Source organism: Furipterus horrens, unplaced genomic scaffold (assembly GCF_987537825.1).
Source record: "Furipterus horrens unplaced genomic scaffold, mFurHor1.1.pri manual_scaffold_7, whole genome shotgun sequence".
In the NCBI taxonomy this organism is placed as follows: Eukaryota; Metazoa; Chordata; class Mammalia; order Chiroptera; family Furipteridae; genus Furipterus; species Furipterus horrens.
Genome location: NW_028327177.1, coordinates 81,321,734 through 81,329,576, shown reverse-complemented (window position 1 = coordinate 81,329,576; position 7,843 = coordinate 81,321,734). Strand labels below are relative to the sequence as shown.

General features: G+C 37.0%; 1 pseudogene; it reads right to left on the bottom strand.

Annotated features, from left to right (window-relative positions):
* Positions 1-739: 739 nt before the first annotated feature.
* LOC150004706 (tubulin alpha-1C chain pseudogene) lies at positions 740-2,061 on the bottom strand (annotated as a pseudogene).
* Positions 2,062-7,843: the final 5,782 nt, after the last annotated feature.

Here is a 7,843-nt window from a genome sequence, read left to right as displayed (position 1 = left end):
AAATCCAGCACTGAAGAAATCAGTGATTTATATTAAAAGAAAGAAAAAGGAAAAGAAAGATGCAAAAGATTATCCCCAACAAGAAGCTAGACCTAGGAATCTGTTGAAAAAACACAAAACTTATCTGAAAAACTTTCCAGCTTTATAAAGAAAGCCAGTGTGAAAGCCCCCCCCCCCATCTGTCCTTGGGCAAATCACTCACTGGAGATGCAAATGCTTTTGTTTGGCTTGAATCTCAATGGGAAAAAAATTGCTCCTTCAATATGTAAGTTCATGGTTAATATATCTTTCTAGTTTTAAGTTGCAAGTTCCACTATCATTTATTGAGTACCATGGTGCTGCCTACAAAGAAGACATAGATCAGAGCCTTGTAAATTGAAGCCAAGATAAAATGATCCAAATTGTTAACCCTTATACAAATGGTTGAAGAATGAGAATGAGAAGGAAAAAAAAGAATGTTTACAAACATTGCATTTAAAATTATGGCAAACAGTTGCCACTGAGTGTTCAGACAGGACCTTGTAGGGAATGCCTATCTTATAAGGTCTCTGAAGACCAAGACGTTTGATCTTCTGTTATGTTTGTTTAATGTCTATAATGCCCACTGAATTTTATTTTATTTTATTAACATTAAAATATAAACATCACCTTTATTGATAAACCGGGGACACAAAGGACTTTACAGAACAAAAATAAGACAGTAGCAAGGCAGTGGAGTGTAACACCATAGGTAGACAGGTTAATACTCTTCACCCTCATTCTCTCCCTCAGCAGTATCTGCTACAACTTTCTCAGAATCCTTCTCTAGGGCAGCCATGTCCTCACGAGCCTCAGAAAACTCTCCTTCCTCCATGCCCTCACCCACATACCAGTGGACAAAGGCACACTTGGTGTACATCAGGTCAAACTTATAGTCCAGGCGAGCCCAGTCCTCAGCAATAGCTGTGGTGTTGCTCAGCATGCACACAGATCACTGTATTTTGGTCAGGCCTCCACCAGGCACTATAGCGGAAGGCTGGTAATTAATGCCAACTTTGAAGTCAGTGGGGCACCAGTCCAAAAGCTGGATGCTGCGCTTGGTCTTGATGATGGCAATGGCAGAATTGACATCTTTGGGAACCACATCACCACAGTACAACAGGCAGCAAGGATCACACTTCACCATCTGGTTTTCTGGCTCAAAGCATGCATTGGTGATCTCTGCTACCATAAGTTATTCATGGTAGACTTTCTCAGCAGAGATGACAGGCTCATACATGGCAAGAGGGAAGTGGATGCAGGGATAGGACACCAGGTTGGTCTGGAATTTTTGGTCTTATCAACATTCAAGGCTCCATCAAACTTGAGGGAAGCAGTGATGGAGGATACAATCTGGCTGATAAGGCAGTTATGGTTGGGCACTCAATATCAAGGTTTCCACAACAGATATCATAGATGGCCTCATTGTCAATCATGAAGGCACAATCAGAGTGCTCCAGGATGGTGTGGGCGGTGAGGATGGAGTTGTAGGGCTCAACTACAGCTGTGGAAAGTTGGGGGGCTGGGTAAATGGAGAACTCCAGCTTGAACTTCTTGCCATAATCAACAGAGAGATGCTCCATCATCGGGGAGGTGAACCCAGAACCAGTTCCCCCACTAAAGCTGTGAAAAACCAAGAAACCCTGAAGACTTGTGCACTTGTCAGCCAGTTTTCGAATTCAGTCCAGGATGAGGTCAATGATATTCTTGCCAAAGGTGTAGTGTCCATGAGAATAGTTATTGGTAGCATCTTCCTTGCCTCTGACCAGCTGCTCAGGGTAGAAGAGCTGGTGATAGGTACCAGTGCAAACTTCATCAATGACTGTGGGTATCAGGTCTACAAACACTGCCCTGGGCATGTGCTTGCCAGTGCCTGTCTCACTGAAGAAGGTGTTAAAGGAGTCATCTCCCCCCCACAATGGTCTTGTCACTTGGCATCTAGCCATTGGGCTGGATGCCATGTTCCAGGAAGTAGAGCTCCCAGAAGGCATTGCCGATCTGGACACCAGCCTGGCCAACGTGGATGGAGATACATTTATGCATAATTAAAACTTGTAGAGCTCTGCGGGGTTGGAAAAGGTAAAAGGAAGACAAGAAGAAACTCCCACTAACAGAATTCCAAGGAATCCAGGGAAGAAAAAATATAAGCCTACTGAATTTTAAACACCATGAAGACATGGGTACACTTTTGTTCACTGTTGCAATTTCAGTGGAATGAATGAATAAGTAAATGCATTAAAAAATGAATTAAATCCAGCAGCTCAATCTGGCATAATAACAAATAGTAACTACTGTGTTCCCAGTAGTTATCCAGCTCTTATAATATTACTTACAATAATGCTATTGTATAAGTGAAGAAAATAATATGATTTTCATTTTACAGATGAGGAAACTGAGGTTCAGATAGTGTGAGGAATGGAATTAAAGTCACATGACCAGTAAGTAGCAGAGGTAAGATTTGAACCAGTAACTAATTCTAAAAGCATATTCCTTTAAAAAAAAATACCATTCTGTTTAGTTTCATGCAAATAAACTAGGAAAGAGAAACTCAAGCTATTAAAAGAGGGAGAGAGAGAGAGAGAGAGAGAGAAGCTTTAAATCCAGGTAATCTACTCTAATTTGTCTGCCTTTACACCATAATCTTCAATCTTGTTTTGTTTTCCTCCCTGAAGCCCGGGCAAACAATACCTTTGGAGCACATTTTACATAATGGCTACCAGCACACCCTGGCTGTGTAATAAATTCTGATTGATGTCAGAGCTACCATAACAGACAGAAGTCATTTTATTTTATATCAAGACACACATCACCATCTGGAAGACCAGATATGCCAATCTTAATTTGAGATCAGACTTTCAAATCTAACTACAATGTGAGGGAAATTCTTCTCAGAATTCAAACTGAAAACTTGGTCCCTCTACCTAGCAAATATTCATTTTGTTAGGCCTCTCTTTCATGAGTAAAAGTAAATGGATTCTACAAACAACTAAAATCAATTTCTGTATTATTTTAGACTCATGTTTGACAGTAATGGAAACCGACTTGAGCAAGAATAAAACACAAGGAGGAAATTTATTATAAAGATATACAGTGTCTCCTTGACCAGAGAACAAAAATACATCTAAAACTCAGAAATAGACTCAAGACAGAGTTACTCCCCTTTGCATCTCTCTACTCTGAAAACTAGCTTTCTCAACTTCATAACAGACATAGTGAAACAGCCATCCACAATTTCTGTGATCAAATCCAGTTATTCAGGAGACCAACCAGATGAAGATGGACCCTTTGGTCTACCTTGGGTCAGTTGTCCAGTCCTGGCCAATCAACTAGCAAGGCTCATATTCTGGGAAGATCATTGCTTGTGCTGTAAACACGTCAATAGAGCAGAGCAGTAAGGGACTTGTCACTATGAAGAAGAGAGGAGTTGAAGGAGACTAGCTCTTAGCAGATTAAGCACTCTCAGTAGTCCTATATTCTTATAAAAAGAAAAATATCCCTACTGTGTACAATCAAATACAAAGCAGAATTTAGAGTGTGAGTTTACTGATTGCAAAGGTTTTAACAGACTAATATTTATATCAATAAATTGACTCTGACAACTCAAGAATTTAGTACACCTTTATGCATAAAATAACTCAAAAATTCTTATAACCATTCCATATTATATAGTGGCATCCCATCTATTTCTAAAAATCATCGTGGCATGCCAGCATCATGTTCAGCATTTACCTTAAGTTATTTATTATACTTTCTTTTGAGGTTAATGTTCCCATTTCTGCTAGAAATTCCAGCTGAGCCTTTTCATATTATCTCAGTTATTTCAGGATCTCTTCATGGATCTAATTACTTTCAACACTTCTTATCTCTCTCCTTTAAAATTATCCTCCAGTGGAAAAATAAAAGTATTACAGTAGCCCCTCCCTATATCGCGGTTCACTTATAGCAGCCTCACTGTATCGCAGGATTATTAAAAATATTATATTTAATTATTTATCACGGAATTTTTGCTATAAAGTTAATAAGGGACTGGGAATGGTTTATAAGTGTGTGGGAAGGGTTTATAAAGCCTTAACATATGCATAAATACTGAAAGAAATGTAAGGTTCCTACTTTGCGGATTTTCACCTATCGCGGGGGGGTCTAGAACATAATACCTGCAATAAGTGAGGGAATACTGTATCTCCAACCACCTTTCTCTTTTGGTGATGACATTGTCAACTTTCCATAGGCTAATCACATTTCAGAATAATTATATAATATTTAGGAATAAAATTATTATCCATTGCTGGTCTTATCAAAACTAAATCTTTGTAGAAGAAGATCCTCTTTTGACATGACTACTGATTTCTTTTTTCATTGTTCCCAAATGAACTCTTATCCTCCCTAATATAGTCTCTTGTGTCTTGTTTTATACTTTGCTGGCTGATCAGTCATTGCTATCAAATTCAAGAGCTTCCTTTTGTTCCAAATAGGCTTGGTTTCTATTTTGTGTTCTACTCCAAACAGTGATGTTGTCATATGACAATGTGTCAGGACTTTCCATTTTTGTGCAAATAATTTCTGAAACTATTTTGATTAAAATATAGTTCACTAAAATCATAGGTTCTGGCTTAACTATATAAAGCACATTTGGAATCAATTCAGTGAGTATACTTACTCCATACAAGTCACTGAGCAAAAAGGCAATGAATCAAGTGTTGTCACTGACCTTAAAGCAGTCACAATCAATACACAACTGGGAAAAGTCAACATCAAATTTCCAAGGACCACTAGAATTACTTTTCCTTGTTTAACTCAATTCATTACAACAGATATAAAATCTGATTTATCAATTTTAACATTCTTAGCTAACAGTCACAGCTAATATACTTTTTGAGTGTTTTCTATGAAACAAGTGATTCACATGTGTGGCCAGGTTTAAGACCTGTGCTATAGCTGAGTTTTTTATATATACATGTATAAAGATCACCCAGGTGACCCTAAGTACAGTTGAGGGTGAAACCACTCATTTTAGCACCACCTCAGTCCAAAATGAATGAGAATCTCTGATCAAGCAGCTCAGGCATTAATACATTTTAAAAAAATATTCTATTTATTTATTTTTCAGTGAAAGGGGAAAGGAGAAAGAATGAGAGGGAGAGAAACATCAATGTGTAAGAGAAACATCAGTTGGTTACCTCTCATATGACCCCAACAGGGGACCTGGCCTGCAACCAAGGCATGTGCTCTGACAGGGAATTAAACCAATAACTTTTCACTTTTCAGGCCAGCACTCAATCCACTGAGTCAAACCAGCAAGGGCAGCATCAGTACATTTTTAAAGCCTTTTAGAGATTCTGCCTAGGGGGTGTTTGATAACTACTTTTAAATTAGATGATATGTTTCATTGACCTTTCATTCCATTACTTTTGTTTGTCTTCCGATCTTAAGCAGGACATGGACCTTTGGGTCTCATGTTCTCAATTTTATCAATTATATGACATTCCAGAGCTAAAAGGAATACTTCAATACAGAGTTTGCGTCTTTGCATTTAACCTTGGAATCTAATATCTTAGGGTTGTTTCCTAGTGCTATATAATTTACTAACTATGTAAGTTTTGGTAAGTTAACCTTCTGAACCTCAAGTTTCTCATCTGTGAAATGGAAATAATAATAGGGGCTACCTTACTGGGATTTTTTCCCTGAGAATTAAATGAGCTAATATATGTACGCTGATTGAGGAACAGAAAAAGAATTACCCTCAACATTATTTACCATAGAAAAGAAAATTTTTTTCTTGTCATTTTGAAAACTTTTCCAATGAATGTAAAAACCAGGATAAATTCTGGTCAAAGAGTCCTTTGTCAATCAAGTTACATGTGTATGTTTTTAAATTTTTTACTTATTGGTTTTTAGAGAGAGAGAGAGCTGAAAGGGACAGGGGAGAGAGAGAGAGAGACATTGATTTGTTGTTCCAGTCATTGATGCTTTCATTGGTTGATCAAACTCTCAACATAGGCACATTGGAACGATGCTCTAACCAACTGAATGACCTATACAGGGCAAGTTATTATGTGTTTGTAACTGAATCATCACTTATACAATATATTGTTTTGTAAGTAGGTATACTCCATAATAAATTATTCTTAAAGTTATCTTTGATGTAAATAATTTAAATAAGCCTTGTTCATCTTTATTAAAGTCACAATCAGTTAATTTTTCTTCAAATAATTTCACAACATTGACAGAATCTACATGACAACTTATTGGCAGAACACATTCCCAATAAAACTGCATAGTGATGATAGAAACCAAAGATAAAGTTAATTGAAAATCTTTTAAATCTACTACCTGTGTAGTCTTGACCATGATTTTAGATGGTGGTATCTTTTCAAAATTGAAATACATTCATGTTTTATTTGAACTGTAATTACAAACTGGCATTTACCTGGCATTTAGTTGAATTCTAATAGAGAAGTTGGTAGATAATAGTGTCACAGCTAGTGGCACTCCACAGCCTGAGAACCTGGATTCAAATCCTGACTTTTTGGCTTTTTAGTTGTGGAACTGTGAGTGGCTTGCCTAATGTTTCTGGGTCTGTTTCATCTTGTTAAAATGGACATAGTTATAGTTTCTTCCCTGTGACAATGGAATACATTCATTTATATGAAGCACGTAACATAGTATGTGTCATATTATAAGCAAATTCAAATATTTGGTTTACTCATATATTATAATTAAGCATGTCTATAAACCATTATATATTATAGCTTCCGAGCCCAATCCAGCTCATCTCCTGGTTTTGTAGATAAAGTTCTATTGGAGCACAATCACACTTATTTGTTTGCATATTGTCTCTGACTGCTTTTGTGCTACAAGGGCAGCCTGAGTAGTGGTGGGGGAACACATGGCTGCTGAAGCTTAGCTAAAATATTTACTGTGTGGCCAGCCAGTTACAGAAAATTTTTGCTGACCTCTGCTATATATGAGGCTTTGTGCTAAATTTAATCCCCACATGAAAATATTTATATCAATAATTCCAGTTAGTTACTATTGTTATCCCTATTTTACATAAGAAGAAGCAAAGACTCAGAGTTATTATGTAAAATTTTCAAAGTGATACATAATAATGAAGTTGAACTTGAACCCCTTTTATTTGACTCCAGATACACATTTCTAACCATATTTCTCAGCTAAGGTTAAGTAGTTCTTTGATAATATGTAGTAACTGAGGTGTTTACTAGTTACTATTAGATTTTGTCTCTAATATCATATGTAAATGGCACAAAGAGTATATATTTGAAAAGTCCATGTTCAAGACAATTCTGTTTTGTTTGCATTGAGAAATGATAAAAAATGCTATGCACTTGACCTAGCCCAACAAGCCCAGGTTAAGCTGGCCTAGCAACAGGTATGTTTTCATAACCTCATATTTATTGACAACCATCCTTCCCTTCTCAGGGAGAAACTGCTTGCCTTCACCAATAGTATTGCCTTCAGGAGGCCAGCTGTGTAGCTGATGAACTAGTGTTGCAGACTGTGGCTTTCTTTCCTATTCACCTCTTGGATGTCCGTTCTGTAGCTCGAAGCTATAGAACCAGTTGAAATGCCAAATGTCTGAAGTTTGGCTGCCAGAAGTTTATTTAGTTTAAAAAGGTACCATATCTCTTCGATTCATTTTGAAATATCTTATATGCATAAGAAATATGTTGTAGAAAAAATTTTCCATGAGATCGGTTTGTAAGATGCTTTACTTTAGAAAGATCATTCTCTAGCATGTATTTTGGTTTGATATAAAAGTACAAACACTTGCCCGGTATCTAGATTTCTAGTGTGCTCATAATTT